General features: G+C 42.3%; 1 protein-coding gene and 1 pseudogene across 8 annotated transcripts in view; one reads left to right on the top strand and one right to left on the bottom strand.

Annotated features, from left to right (window-relative positions):
• LOC118656434 (CREB binding protein) overlaps positions 1–15,198 on the bottom strand; it is a 179,614-nt gene that overhangs the window by 135,210 nt on the left and 29,206 nt on the right. The gene's annotated exons all lie outside the window — the stretch shown is intronic.
• On the top strand, positions 3,439–4,975 carry LOC118656439 (annotated as a pseudogene).

Genomic DNA, 15,198 nt, shown 5'->3' with positions numbered 1-15,198 from the left:
TCTATTTCTCTCCCTTCCTCTCTGAAATCAATAAAGACATATTAAAAAAAGAAAAAAAAGAAAACACAGACCCAAATCCCTCATGAATACAGATGAATACATCATGAACAATATTTTAATAAATCAAATCCAGTAATACATAAAAAGGGTAATCCATTACAATCAAGTGAGGTTAATCCAGAGATGTAAGATTGATTCAACATTCAGAAAGATGCCCTTCACATTATAAGAGTAAAGAAAATCCCTAAGATCATCTCAATAGATGCAGAAAAAGTATTTGACAAAATTCAGCAATCATTTATGATCAAAAGATTCAGTAAACCAGGAACAGTAGGGACCTTAATTAATCTGATGATGTATGTCTTTAAAATCCTACAACACCGTGCTTAATAATAAAAAACTGATTTCATCCACAGATCAAGAATAAGATAAGGAATGCATGCTCTCAATACTTTTATTAAATGCTAGAGGCCCGGTGCACAAATTTGTGCATGGGTGGGGTCCCTCAGCCTGGCTGTGCTAGCGCACTGACCACCAGGGCACAGCTCCTGTGTTGAGCATCTGCCCCCTGGTGGTCAGTGCTCACCATAGCTACTGGCTGGTCGTCTGGTCATAATGGTCACTTAGACTTTTATATAGGTAGATTGTGCTGGAGGTCTCAGGCAAGAGCAGTAAAGCCAGAAAAAGAGAAAGCAAGCAGAATAGAAAGGAAGAAGTAAAACTGTCTCTATTCAAAGAGGACATGACCCACCCTGGCTGGGTGGCTCAGTTGGTTGGAGCATTGTTGTGTACACCAAAAGGTGGCAGGTTCTATTCCTCCCAGGGCACATACCCTGTTACGATATGTTATATCACCTATACTAATAAAAGGGTAATATGCTAATTAGACCGGGAGACCTTCCGGACAAAGCCATGGTGATGGGGCTAAGGCAGAGGTGGTTAAGGGCTATCAGGCCAGGATGAGAGGGCAGTTGGGGGCAAGCAGGCCAGCAAGGGGGGTAGGAGGCAGTTGGGGGCAAGCAGGCTGGCAGGGGGGCAGTTGGGGGTGAGCAGGCTGGCAGGCAGGGTGGTTAGGGGCAATCAGGCAGGCAGGCAGGCAGGTAAGCGGTTAGGAGCCAGTAGTCCCGAATAGAGCCTAAACCAGCAGTCGGACATCCCCCGAGGGGTCCCAGATTGGAGAGGGTGCAGGCTGGGCTGAGGGACACCACCCCTCCCCCAGCACGAATTTCGTGCATCAGGCCACTGGTCACATATAAATACATTCTGAACTAAATGCTGCAGGTTCAGTTTCCTGTAGGGGCACATACAGGAGACAACTAATCAATGTTTCTCTCTCACATCGATGTTTCTCTCCCCCACCTCTAAAATCAATAAAAAACAAACAAAAAACAAAGACAATGTGACCTAGAAACAGAACTGAGTTTAGTAAGGTTATAGGATATAATGTTAATACAGAAAAATAAATTATATTTCTCATCAGCAAAAAAACAAGTCAATGATACAAAATCTAGAAATTAAACAGAAATGAAAATGAGAAACTAAGCACCCTATTTTAATGCTTATTATAATGAAGCTAAAGAAATGGACAAATAGATCAATGGAATAAACTAGAAGAGGAATGACAAACTTTTTTTCTATAAAAGGCCAGTTAGTAAATATTTTAGTCTTAGCAGACAACCTATGTTTTCCATTCGTCATTCTTCTATTTATTGGTTTTTGTTTTTGTTTTTTAAATCAACCCTTTAAAACTATAAACACCGCCCTGGCCGAATAGCTCAGTTGGTTGGAGCATCATCCCGATATGCCAAAGGTTACTGGTTCAATCCCCAGTCAGGGCACATACAAAAATCAACCAATGAATACATTAGTAAGTGGAATAACAAATCTATGTCTCTCTCGCTCTCTTTTTTCCTCCCTCTCTAAAAATCAATTAAAAAAAGAAACTCATTCTTAGATTATGGGCTATAAAAAACAGTCAATAAACCAGATCTGGTCCATGGGCTACACAGCTTGCTAGTTTCCAGACTAGAGTCCAAAAACAGACCTCTCTCATCTAGTCAATTCCATTCCTAGCTATTTATCCAAGAGAAATGAAAATTTATATGTCCACACAAAGACTTGTACAAAATGTTCACAGAAACTTTATTCTAACAGCCCAAACTGGAAACCATTACAATGTCCATGAATAGGAGATTGGATAAACAAATCTTGGTAAATTCACACAATGAAATACTATTTAGCAATAAAAATGTGCCCTGGCCAGGTGGCCGGGTTGGAGCATCGTCCTGCTCACCAAAAGGTTACAGGTTTGATTCCTGGTCAGGGCACATACCAAGGTTGTGGGGTTCGATCCCTAGTAGTGGCACATGCAGGAGGCAACCAATCAATTCTCTCTCTCTCTCTTTCTCTCAAATCAATAAAACTATATCCTCGGACGAGGATTAAAGAAACACCAAAGAGACTACTGATTCAGGCAACAACATGGATGAATCTCAAAAACATGCTGAAAGCAAAAGCAGCCTTGCACAAAAAAGTATATACTGTATGATTCCATTTACATAAAGCTTGAAAATGGGTAAAACTCATCCTCATCCATGGTGAAAGAAATCAGTACTGATTATGGCAGTGGGGGTAGGAGGGACAAAAAAGGGAAAAATTTAAAGGAACTTTCTGGGATAATGTATCTTGATAGGGTTGTGGGTTATAGGGGCATGAGTTTGATAAATGCATCAAACTGTAACATTTAAGATCTGTGTATCTCTATGTAATGTATATCTCCAGTATTAAGATTAAAACAATAAAATATTTTTAAAGCAATACATGTAGGTCTTTAACTCCAGATCCTAATTATTGACCTTTAGTTGGAAAGGAACAGGTTGACTGGTTTTTCTTACAAGTAATACTCTTCAAAGTAGTCACCAGGAGCTTATTAAATCAAAGTATTCAATGTTGCTATTATGCAAAACATTCATTCAGTTTGTTACAGAAAATAATCAGTTATAAAGAACTAGGGAAAAAGAAACATGACTCCAACTTGAACTTTACAAAAAGATAATTATGGATAAGACTGGTAGATAAAACATCGAAAAGTTAACACTAAACTAGATGATAGAATTATGGGCAATAATTCTCTAGACTTGCAAATTTTGTTTAATAAGCATAAAATATTTTTATTAGAAAATATTCACTGAAAACATTAGAAAGCAGTCTCATTATCACTCCAAATATTTTATTGGTTTCTCAAATCCTTATATGTAAGAAAGCACCTAGCCAACTAACCAAACTTCTCTAAAAGTTTTTCGGTAAACCCAGGCACTATGCTAAGAACTTCACAGTTTTCTCCCTCAGACTCCTTAATAGTCTGTCAGTGGGAGATTCTTGTCCCCGTCCCCTCGCCAACTCCAGACCAATGGAGCCCTACAAATCTCAGATATTTGTGAATGAATCTCCATCTAAGTTGGCCAGGCTGGTGTCCAGATCGGCAATGCCTGGAATATAGCATCCAGTCTGATGGCCAGATGTCAAGTGACAAGACCATTAGGGGAGGAGATGACTCCTTTAACACCTTCTTCAGTGAGATAGGCGCTAGTAAGCATGTTCCCAGGGCAGTATTTGTAGACCTGGAACCCATCCATGGCCATTGATAAAGTTCGCACTGATACCTACTGCCAGTTCTTCCACTCTGAGCAGCTCAAGGCAAGGAAGATGCTGCCAATTACTATAACCGTGGACATTACACCATTGGCAAGGAGATCATTGACCTTGTCTTGGACTAAATTTGGAAATTGGCCTATCAGTGCACAGGTCTTCAGTGCTCCCTGGTTTTCCAGTTTTAGTGAGGGAACTGGTTCTGGATTCACTGCCCTACTGATGGAACGGCTCTCTGTTGATTATGGCAAGGTCAATCCGGAGTTTTCATCTACCAAGCCTCTCAGGTTTCCACAGCCCTACAACTCCATCCTCACCACCCCCATCACCCTGGAGCACTCTGATTGTACCTTCATGGTTGACAATGAGGCCACCTACAATATCTGTCAAAAAAACCTCAATACTGAGCACCCAAAGTATACTAATCTTAAGTGCCTTATTAGGCAGATTTTGTCCTCCATCACTGCTTCCCTCAGGTTTGATAGAGCCCTGAATATTATTCTGACTGAATTCCAGACCAACCTGATATCCTATCCTCACATCCATTTCTCTATTGCCACAATATGCCTCTGTCATCTCAGCTGAGAAAGCCTACCAGGGAAAGCTTACCATACTGTAGCAGAGGTCACGTGTGTGTGTGTGTGTGTGTGTGTGTGTGTGTGTGTGTGTGTGTAATATATTTTTATTGATTTCAGAGAGGAAGGGAGAGGGAGAGAAACATCAATGATGAGAAACATTAATCGGCTGTCTCCTGCACGCCCCCTACTGGGGATTGAGCCCGCGACCCGGGCATGTGCTCTTGACCAGAATTGAACCCAGGACCCTTCAGTCTGCAGGCTGATGCTCTATCCACTGAGCCAAATCAGCCAGGGAACCAATGTGTGTTTTGAGACAGCCAATCAGATGGTGAAATGTGACCCTTATTATGGTAAATACATAGCTTGCTACCCATGGTGATGTGGTTCCCAACAATGTCAACACTACCATTTCCACCATTAAGACCAAGCATACCATTCAGTTTGTGGACTGGTACCCATTGGCTTCAATGTTGGCTTTAATTTTCAGCCTCCCACTGTGGTACCTGATGGAGATCTAGCCAGAGTACAGTGAGCTGTGTGCATGCTGAGTAACACCACAGCTGTTGCTGAGGCCTGGGCTCACCTGGACCACCAATTTGTCCTGATAAACGCCTACTGTGCCGTTGTTCATTGGTACATGGGTAAGGTCATGGAGGAAAGAGAGACACATGAGGATATGGCTGCCTTTGAGAAGGATATTAAGGAAGTTGGCAGATAGTGGTGGGGGAGAGGAGGGTAAAGAATATTAACTTGTCTGCTGCAATGTTATAATTCAGTACCTTGGGACTGTCTTATTTCTGTTGTTCTGTGAGGTTGCTCATTGTGTCCCAAACTTGTTAATGAAAGTATTGTTTTTACTTAAAAAAAATATACAAAATAACTTTATGTACACTATCTCATTTAATCAACACAATTCTATAAGAAAAATATTATTATTATCCCCTTTTAATCTACACAATTCTCAAAGGCAGGCACTACTATCATCCTCATTAAAAAGAGAGAGAAAAAACACACCCAAGACCTAGAATGGTTATGTAATTTTCCCAGGGAAAAGAATTAGTGGAGCCTGGATTTGAACCAAGGTAGCTTACTCCAGAGCCCAAGCTCTGTTTTTAAGCACTTAAATGTACTGCATCTGGGGAAGGCAGTCTCTGCTGCTGCTACTACTACTACTATTACTACTACTGACAATACCCAGTTATATATTATCTCATTATATCTCATATAATTTCACTAAAATTTTTTTTTTAATGAAACAAATTCATGGATAATTATCATGTGAAGTTAGGTGCACCCTGAATCACATATTCTAAAGGACAACTATGATCAACTTCCATTAAAGTCACAGTAATGAGCTAGTACAAGACTGCTTAAAATTTCTACCAAAAACCTGTGCCTACAGAAGCTATATAAATCTCACAGCACACTGTAGTAATTCAAAGCTTTCAGTCTTTTCATTCTATAGACAAACCCATTTATTTCCATTGTGACCTTTTTCAAAGTCCAAATTAAGATTTACTTAATAGAACATTCCCTTGTTTTCTTTGCATTCGTTTAAGGATCAGATAAGATGATATTAATGAAAAAGAGAAAAGCATTAGACAAATGTACAGTATTATTTATCTTTGTTATTAAATACTAGAGGCCTGGTGCACAAAAATTTGTGCACTCGGGGGGGGGGGGGGTCCCTCAGCCTGGCCTGTGCCCTCTCGCAGTCTGGGATCCCTTGGGAGATAATGACCTGCTGGCTTAGGCCTGCTCCCAGGTGGCAGAGGGCAGGCCCAATCCCTAGGTGCAGCCCCTGGTCGGGCTCAGAGCAGGGCCGATTGGGGAGTTGGGGCACCGCCCCGTCATGCACAGAGCAGGGCAGATTGGGAGGTTGTGATGCCACCCTCAGTCACGCTCAGGGTAGGGCTGATTGGGGGGTTGGGGCACCGTCCCCTGTCACACTCAAGGCAGGGTCGATGGGGAGGTTGTGGCGCCACCCCGTCACGCACAGAGCAGGGCCAATCAGGGGGTTGGGGCACCGCCCTCTATCACCCACAGAGCAGGGCCGATCAGGGGGTTGGGGCGCCGCCACTCTCACACTCAGGGCAGCGCCGATGGGGAGGTTATGGCTCTACCCCATCACACATAGAGCAGGGCCTGTGGGGGGGGGGGGGCGGTTGGGGAGCTCCCCCCTATCAGGCACAGAGCAGGGCTGCTCAGGGGGTTGGGGCCCCGCCCCCTGTCACACACAGAGCTGCAGGGCGATCAGGGGGTTTGGGCGCTGCCCCCTGTCATGCTGATCCCGGTGCCGAGAGGCATATTACCCTTTTACTATATAGGGTAGAGGCCTGGTGCATGGGTGGGGCCGACTGGTTTGCCCTGAAGGGTGTCCTGGATCAGGGTGGGGGTCCCCACTGGGGTGCCTGGCCAGTCTGGGTGAGGGGCTGAGGGCTGTTTTCAGGCTGGGAGTGACTGAAGTTCCCAACCGCTCCTTTTTTTCTTTTTTTTATTCTGGGCCAGCTTTACCTTGAGGCTTGGCTCTAGCTTTTAGGCCTCCACGGCTGAAAGTAGGTTTCTGGCCTTTGCTTACAATGTTGCGAATCTGCTGGCTGAAGTCCAGTGGTATTTGTTACAATGTTTCTTAAACTGCCCGCTCAGAGGCCTGCAGCCGCAGGCGGGGAACGTCCTCCAACGATCCTCCGTCACTGAGGCAAGCAAGCCTCATGTTAGTTTCAAGCTGCCTGGCTGCCGGCCGCCATCTTGGCTGACAGTTAATTTGCATATCTCGCTGATTAGCCAATGAAAAGGGTAGCGGTCGTACACCAATTACCATGTTTCTCTTTTATTAGTGTAGATAAAAATGTCCAATTATCATTCCAAAATAGAGAAAGTAGATGAGTCATGCATTCTTTTAATGACTGATGGTGCATGGCTCTACTAATTCTTTACTGACTATATTCTGGCTAATCCATTCTGTCAGCATACAGGTTTACAGAGCATAGTCTATGACCAGCACAACTAGGGTCACCAGGTAGCTGGCAAGAAATACAAATTCTCAGGCCATAGCCCAAATCCGCTGAATCAACAACTCTGAGGAGGGGCCCAGAATTCTGAGTTAACAAGCCTGCAGTGATTCTTCTGGACACTCAAATCTGAGAACTACTGCTTTAACCTATCTGACTACAGTGTTAGTTGACTGGGTCCAGAGTGTCTGGATCTAAATCAAAACCTTAAATACACACACATTTACCCGTTAGGGAGAGCTCCAAGCAAAAATAAGCTCTCTGTTTTCTGACCACTTTCTAAAACAGAAAGTTTCAAAAACCTTATCACAAAATAAGCACTAATCTAACCCCCTGTAAAGAAGACTTACTGTACAAACTATTTTGGTCCCTTGTCATATTTTTATTTGTAAGAAAGGACTAAACGCATTGCTAAGGCTGCAAAAGCACATTTTTATCAACCTTAGAAAGATTCTGAACTCTTTGGCCAGATATCACACATCATCTTCAATTTACCAGCTTTTGGCTTCCCTCTTCCACCTTCTCTGTGAGGAGTAACACTTCTCAACACCTGTACCCAGGAGAATAATGTGATTGTTTGTATGGCTAGTAAATCCCACTTAAATGTATCTTTTTTGCTTTTCTTCTGCCCAGCTGGTGTAGCTCAGTGACTGAGTGTCGACCTATGAATCAGGAGATCACGATTCAATTCCCTGTCAGGACACATGCCCGGGTTGCAGGTTTGGTCTCCAGTGTGAGGTATGCAGGAGGCAGCCGATCAGTGATTCTCTCTCATTATCGATGTTTCTATCTCTCTCTCCCTCTCCCTTCCTCCCTGAAATTAATTTTAAAGATAAAAATAATATATATGTGTGGGTTATTTTCAATAGAATATGTTACCACAAAGTATATAACATATCAGATTTTGCTACTGCTGAAATAGAGAAATAATTTTGTTTTCTATTTTAAGAGTCACACAAAATTAGGAATGAGCAAGAGGAAATAATCAAATATCCAGAAAGTCTGAAAGAGACCCTTAGCCAAACTGTGAGAGAGCCAATCCTGGTTGTGCCACCTACTGGCTGTGTGATCATGGGAAGGTTATTTAACTTTCCTCCATTCTGTGTGCTTCCATTTCTTAACCTGCAACATAGGAATAGTAGTACATAGTAACCACTTTATATTTTTAATGAGTAAAAGAGTTAAATATTTTCAGCTTTTCTCTAAAAGTAAATTTAGACTTTTTTTAAAAGAAAAATATATTGACCCAAAAGACATAAAGTTCAAAAGGTCAATATTTACAGAAAATAGCAAGAGTATTATTGTCAAAGATCTTAAGTTACTTCCTAGGAAAAAAAGCTTCAAGCCCATATAGTTGTACAGGTGAAGTCTCTCAATTCTTCAAGGAAAAGATCATTGAAATGCAAAAACATTCCAGAGCACAGATGTGACAGGCTTCCAAACTCTTTTTGATCAAGTTAACATAACACTGATATCAAAACCAGACAACACACAAAAAAGCACTATGGATCAACCTCATTATTGGTTATTGAGAAGCAAAGCTTCTAAATGAAAGACAAGCAAATAAAATTCAGCACTACACTAAACTTTCAATTTCACAAGCACAGAGATGATTCAATTTGATGCTAGGAAACCTATTGAGATAATCTATCACATATATAAAAGATAGGAGAAAAATCACAGGGTAATCACCACAGATATCAGCAAAAGGGAATTTGATAAAATTCATCTTATAAATGAATAGATTATTCCCCAATTTTAAATGACTGCAAACCAAACCTCATATTGTCTATAATAATAAAAGCGTAATATGCGAATTAGACTGGAAAGCTGAACGACCTTCCAGATGTCATTCCAGATGTCCTTCCGGACGACCTTCCAGATGAAGCTGCAGCGGTGGGGGCCAAGGCAGAGGTGGTTAGGGGTGATCAGGCAGGCGAGCAGTTAGGGGCGATTAGGCAGGCAGGCAAGCCAGTGGTTAGGGGAGATCAAGCAGGCAGGTAAGCAGTTAGAGGCGATCAGGCAGACAGGCAGAGTGTTGCTTTATGGGCACCAGGTCTGCGGTGCTATTTCTCTGTGCTCATCATGGCAGCTCCTGCGTTGAGCGTCTCCCCCCTGGTGGTCAGTGTGCGTCATAGTGACTGGTCGGACGGTCGGACACTTAGCATAATAGCCTTTTATATATACAGATAGTAAGTTAGGTGATGAAATAGAAAAATTCATTCCCAATAGCAATAATAAATTCATTACTACATCTAGGAATAATCTTAATAAGAAAGGTGTATTGCCTATATAAAGAAAACTATACTATACTTCTCAGCAACTTAAGACTCCATGAAAAGACAACTTGCATGTATACAATGAGATAACTCAGGAAGCCACAAAATTGCTAAAATGTCAAATTTCACTGTAAGTGATTTATAAAGTTCAATACACTCCTATGAATTTTATTTGTTTGTTTTAAAGGATTTGAAAAACAGTCCTAAAGTTTATCTGAAACAGTAAGTTCTCAGCCGTGGCTGCCATGAGAAACTAATCATGAAGAACTACAAACTAGATTAATGTTCATGCCATAACCCAGAGATTCTAACTTAATTGGTTTGCAGTGGATTCGGCCATCACATTTTTTTTTTTAATCCTCACACAAGGATATTTTTCCATTGATTTTTAGGGAGAGTGGAAGGGAGGAGAAGAGACACAGAGAGAGAAACATCAATGTGAGAGAGACACATCGACTGATTGCCTCCCACATGTGCCAGGGCCAGGGATTAAGCCTGGAACCAAGGTCCGTGCTCTTGACCAGAATTGAACCTGGACCCTTCAGTCTGCAGGCCGATGCTCTATCCACTGGACCTAACTGGTTAGGGCTCAGGCATCATAATTTTTTTTAAAATATATTTTTATTGATTGAGGAAGAGAGAGATAGAAACATAAATGAGAGAGAACCATTGATCGGGCTGCCTCCTATATGGCCCACACTGGGGATCGAGCCCGCAACCTGGGCATGTGTCCTAAATGAGAATTGAACCTGACCTCCAGGTTCATAGGTCGACGCTCAACCCCTGAGCTATGCCGGCCAGGCTCAGGCATTACATTTTGATGTGCAAGTAATTCTGATGTGTAGACAGGGTTAAGACCCATACATCTGGAAGAGTATTTTAGAGGAATGGTAAATAAAATACTGAATATTTGAAAAAGAATAAAAGGCAACTAGCTCCATTATATATTAAACTCATTATACAGGTAGGATGATAACCTTTTAGCACAGAATAAGCAAAGAGCAATAAAACCAAAAGTCCAAAATTAGGCCCAAACCTTCCATATGTGAAAACTAAATAAAATATACCAAAAATAGTGTGTCATATTAGTGGGAGAAAAGCTGGATTAGCAATACCTAAATAAATGGTACTGGGATAACTAACAATTGGAAAAAAATTATACAGCTAGATCTTTGTAACTCACTGAAACCAAAATAAATTCTGAGTTAAAGATCAAGGTATGAGGGGAAAAATACACAAAAATAGTTCATAATCTTTAAACATGACATAAAACTTAGAAGCCATAAAGGAAAAAAATAGATAAGCCTATTTCTATAAAAACAAGAAACAGCTATAGTCAAACCTCGGTTCTCGAAAGTCTCCCATCTGGAACAATTCAGTTCTCCATCAAGTTCACAGAAAAAATGGCTCAGCAGTCTACCAAAACTTGTTTTTGACCTGACAACCCTTTCATGCTGATACCTCAGCATGACAAAAAAGCATCACTCAGGCAACAAAAAAGGAGAGAATGCTTTTGTTGTTGGCTAAATCAATGATTAGCACAATTTTAAAACATAAAGAGGCCATCAAGTGTGCTAATGTGGCTAAGGGTGTGAAAGAAACAATAATCACAGGCAACTGAAGAGGTAGAAAAACTGCTTGTTGATTGGATAAACAAAAAGCAGTTAGATGGCGACATATTTCAGAGGCAGTGATGTGAAAAAGCATCGATGCGGCATACTGGCCTCCTGAAAGACACCTCTGAAAGGAGCACTAATAGTGATTCATTTAAGGCTAGTAATGAGGTGATTCGATATAAATTTAAGAAGTATTTGTTTATAGATTAAACACTACTGTTTTATAAGAAAGGTTAAAATAGGGAATCATTTGGGGGTCTGGAACGGGTTAATTCAATTTACATTATTTGTAATAGAAAAAAATTATTCGACTTTCAAACAAATCACTTTTTGAACAGTCTTCTACAATGAATTAAGTTTGAGAACCAAGGTTTCACTGTATTTGGTAAAAAGCATATCTATCATAAGAACTATCCCATTGTAAAGCTGTGTGGCCAATATTCCTAGCAAAACGACTTGAGCAAATAAAAAAAGGAGGGAGAATTTGCATTTATTAAAAGGCTTAAACCTTTACCATACAAAGAATATTAAGACTCTAAACCAGTGATGGCGAACCTTTTGAGCTCGGCGTGTCAGCATTTTGAAAAACCCTAACTTAACTCTGGTGCCGTGTCAGATACAGAAATTTTTTGATATTTGCAACCATAGTATTACAAAGATTTATATTTTTGATATTTATTTTATATATTTAAATGTCACTTAACAAAGAAAAATCAACCAAAAAAATGAGTTCGCGTGTCACCTCTGACACGTGTGTCATAGGTTCGCCATCACTGCAGTCTAAACCAACAACAAAAAATGGGAAATAATGTATCAGAAAAACAAAGAATGTGATCAATAGCAAAATACAAATGCCCATGAACTTATGAAGAGACATTTTATTTGAGACAATTTGCCTAAGAGAATGGCAAATCAGTAAAGAATGACATCACTGTTGGTGAGAATTGGGGGGACAGGGACTCATTTGCTGCTGGTGAAAGTGTAATATGCACAATGTTTTTGGAGAGTGTTTGGCAATACCTATGATTTTTTTAAATGTCAATATCCTTTAATCCAGAAATTTTACTCCCAAGAACTTATCCAGCAGAAATAGTCACTCAGATGTACAAAGATGTAAATACAAATCAAAACTGTCAAAACAGAGAAACACTGAAAATAAACCTAAGTGTCCAGCCAATAGGACACTAGTCCTACAAATGATGATATACCCAAATCAGAAACTACTACTGCATCATATCTACTAAAAAGGACTGAGAGGTCTATCTAATGTGGAATAACTTCCATTTTACATTGTTAAATGGTAGGAAGGAGGTGCATGCACATACACAGAGAGAGGAGGGAAGGAGGTAGAGACAGGTTATTACACACTACTCTTTATGTTTAAGAGCAATATCTACACATTCACCTCACTACTTCTATGCACAGACCACTTCTTGAAGGATAGATAAGAAATAGCAGTTGTGTTTGGTGAAAGAATTTGAGAGAATCAAAAATCAAGAATTAAGAGAGATTAACTTTTCACCAGGCCAGCATGGGTCAGTGGTTAAGCGTCGACCTATGAATCAGGAGGTCATGGGTTCAATTCCCAGTCAGGACACATGCCTGGGTTGAAGACTCGATCCTCAATAAGAGAGATTAACTTATCAGTTCCTACTCTTAAATGCCACTGGGGGGAGAGGGGAGTGTTTGTTATTAAACCATGTGTATGATTACTTTCTAAAAACAAAACTTTTAACAAAGTCTTCGTTAACTGCACTTTTCAGAATCTACCCCATAATGTATGTGGATATGCCTAAACAAGGATATATTCATTGCAACATTTTCTGAATGAATTAAGTAAAAAACAGTACAAATGTTCACCAGAGGAGTAGATAAACAAATTACGTTGCATCATATAATGAATCCTGAAACCAGAGGCCCGGTGCACAAATTCGTGCACGGGTAGGGTCTCTTGGCCTGGCTGGCAATTGGGGCTGATTGGGACCGATTGGGGCCTGGGAGGGGCCACGGGAGGGCTCCAGGGCACGTCTAGTCCTCTCGCTCAGTCCTGATTGGCCGGACCCCAGCAGCAAGCTAACCTACCAGTCTGAGCGTCTGCCCCTGGTGGTCAGTGAGCATCATAGCGACTGGTCAAGTGGTCAAACAGTCAACTGATCAGTTGGACACCTAGCATATTACACTTTTATTACATAGGATACTTTTCTATCAGTAGAAGAAAAATTTTGTGTGCACTGACATATGGATATATGAATATATGTTATATGTATGCTGTTAGGTAAAACGGCAAGGTGCTTATATAGTTTGGTTCCATTTGGTATTTTAAAAGATGTGTGTTAATAAATATACATAGATGTAGTTATTAATTTACTAGAGGCCCGGTGCACAAAAATTCGTGCACTGGGGGGGAAGGGCACGGGGTCCCTCAGCCCGGCCTGCCACCTCACAGTCCGGGAGCCCTCAGGGGATGTCCTACTGACAGCTTAGGCCCGCTCCCCATCTGGCCTCCCTCTGTGGGAGGTGGCCAGACCCATCAGGGGAAGGCGCCGCCCCCATTACCCCACTGCTGCCGCCACTGCCTGCCACTGCAGCTGCCGGCCCTCCTCAGGCAGCCCTCCTCAGCTGCTACAGCTTTGTCCGGAAGGACATCTGGAAGACATCCGGTCTATCCAGTCTAATTAGCATATTACCCTTTTATTAGTATAGATAGAAAACATGCATTTCCTGTGTAATAATCTTAAAACAAAATTATCTTTGAAAAAAGTTTCTTTTCCCCGTATGCATTTTAAAATCTTAGTTGGCTCTACTATTATTATATTACTAGAGGCCCGGTGCACAAAAATTTGTGCACTGGGGGGGGGGGTCCCCTCAGCCCAGCCTGTGCCCTCTCGCAGTGTGGGACCCCTCGGGAGATAACGACCTGCTGGCTTAGGCCTGCTCCTGGGTGGCAGAGGGCAGGCCTAATCCCCAGGTGCAGCCCCTGGTCGGGCTCAGAGCAGGGCCGACTGGGGAGTTGGGGCACCGCCCCCTGTCATGCACAGAGCAGGGCGGATTGGGAGGTTGCGATGCCACCCTCAGTCATGCTCAGGGTAGGGCCGATTGGGGGGTTGGGGCACCGCCCCCTGTCACACTCAAGGCAGGGTCGATGGGGAGGTTGCGGCGCCACCCCGTCATGCACAGAGCAGGGCCGATCAGGGGGTTGAGGAGCTCCCCCTTGTCACACACAGAGTAGGGCCGATAGGGGAGTTGGGGCACCGCCCCATGTCACACACAGAGCAGGGCGGATCAGGGTGTTGGGGCGCCGCCCTCTATCACCCTCAGAGCATGGCCGATCAGGGGGTTGGGGCGCCGCCACTCTCACATTCAGGGCAGTGCCGATGGGGAGGTTATGGCTCTACCCCAGCCGTGGGCAAACTACGGCCCGCGGGCCAGATCTGGCCCGCTTGAAATGAATAAAACTATTGAAATAAAAGACTGTACCCTTTTATGTAATGATGTTTACTTTGAATTTATATTAGTTCACACAAACACTCCATCCATGCTTTTGTTCCAGCCCTCCGGTCCAGTTTAAGAACCCATTGTGGCCCTCGAGTCAAAAAGTTTGCCCACCCCTGGTTTAGCTTCTATATTTGTTACAATGTTTCAAACTGCAAGCTCAGAGGCCGGCAAGGCAGGCGGGGAACGTTGCAGTCCTCCGTCACTGAAGCAAGCAAGCCTCATGTTAGTTTCAAGCTGCCTGGCTGCCGGCCGCCATCTTGGCTGGCAGTTAATTTGCATATCGCCCTGATTAGCCAATGGGAAGGGTAGCGGTCGTACGCTAATTACCATGTTTCTCTTTTATTAGATAGGATAGAGCAGTGGTTCTCAACCTTCCTAATGCCGCGACCCTTTAATACAGTTCCTCATGTTGTGGTGACCCCAATTTCATTGTTACAAATTGAACATAATTAAAGCATAGTGGTTAATCACAAAAGCAATATGTAATTATATATGTGTTTTCTAATGGTCTTAGGCAACCCCTGTGAAAGGGTCATTCAACCCCCAAAGGGGTCGCAACCCACAGGTTGAA

The sequence above is a fragment of the Myotis myotis genome, unplaced genomic scaffold (assembly GCF_014108235.1).
Source record: "Myotis myotis isolate mMyoMyo1 unplaced genomic scaffold, mMyoMyo1.p scaffold_m19_p_5, whole genome shotgun sequence".
NCBI classification, from domain to species: Eukaryota; Metazoa; Chordata; class Mammalia; order Chiroptera; family Vespertilionidae; genus Myotis; species Myotis myotis.
This window is presented reverse-complemented; position numbering and strand designations above follow the sequence as displayed.